Source organism: Arachis ipaensis, chromosome B5 (genome assembly GCF_059453495.1).
Source record: "Arachis ipaensis isolate K30076 ecotype BB chromosome B5, ASM5945349v1, whole genome shotgun sequence".
Classification (NCBI taxonomy): Eukaryota; Viridiplantae; Streptophyta; class Magnoliopsida; order Fabales; family Fabaceae; genus Arachis; species Arachis ipaensis.
Genome location: NC_142440.1, coordinates 127,446,084 through 127,447,036, shown reverse-complemented (window position 1 = coordinate 127,447,036; position 953 = coordinate 127,446,084). Strand labels below are relative to the sequence as shown.

The following is a 953-nucleotide window of genomic DNA, read 5'->3' as shown; positions in this document are numbered from 1 at the left end:
CCACCCAAAGTTTGGGTGGTTCCTCCAACTGGGATAATATGTTTTGGAGTATGGGTCATGGTGCTGCCTAGGTAAATTTCCAATGTAGTTGGCTTGTTCCTGGTCACTCTCATCCTCTGCTGCTGAGGTGGTGATTGCTGCTACTTGGTTTCTCTCCATCTTTTTGGTAAGGTTAGCCAACTGCTTGGTAATAAGCTTGTTTTGAGCTAGCAGTGCATCCACATTGTTTAGCTCCATCACTCCTCTAGTGTTGCCTCTTTCAGAAGCATAGAAGTAGTCATTCTCTGCTACAGTCTCAATGACATTTATGGCTTCTTCAATGGTCTTCTTCTTGTTCAGAGATCCCCCGGATGAGTGGTCTACTGCCTTTTTTGATTCATACGAAAGGCCTTCATAGAAAATGTACAGCTGCACCCATTCATTGAACATATCTGGCGGGCATCTTCTTGTTAGGTCCTTAAACCTCTCCCATGCTTCATAAAGAGTCTCACCATCTTGTTGCCTGAAGGTTTGTACCTCAGCTCTCAACCTGTTGATTCGTTGAGGAGGATAGAATTTTGCCAAGAATTTGTTCACCACGTCTTCCCAAGTTGTTAAACTCTCCTTCGAGAAAGACTCCAGCCACTTAGCTGCTTTGTCCTTGAGTGAGAAGGGAAATAGGAGCAGTCTATAGGTGTCAGGATGAACACCATTAGACTTCACAGTATCACATATCCTCAGGAATGTGGTTAGATGTTGATTGGGGTCTTCTTGGACACCTCCTTCGAATGAACAGTTGTTCTGAACAAGGGTGATGAGTTGTGGCTTTAGTTCAAAGTTGTTGGCATGTATGGTTGGCTTTTGGATGCTACTTCCACAGTTTTCTGGGTTTGGGTTGATGTAAGAACCCAGAAATCTTCTCTCTTGTCCAGCCTGATGCGCTGGACCTTCTCTGCCATGGTTGTGAGCTTCTT

General features: G+C 44.6%; 1 non-coding gene across 1 annotated transcript; it reads left to right on the top strand.

Moving 5' to 3' along the window:
• The first annotated feature begins 424 nt into the window (after window positions 1–424).
• On the top strand, window positions 425–531 carry LOC148565721 (small nucleolar RNA R71). The gene has a single exon (XR_015885046.1). It is a non-coding gene; the product is annotated as a small nucleolar RNA R71 (small nucleolar RNA).
• Window positions 532–953: the final 422 nt, after the last annotated feature.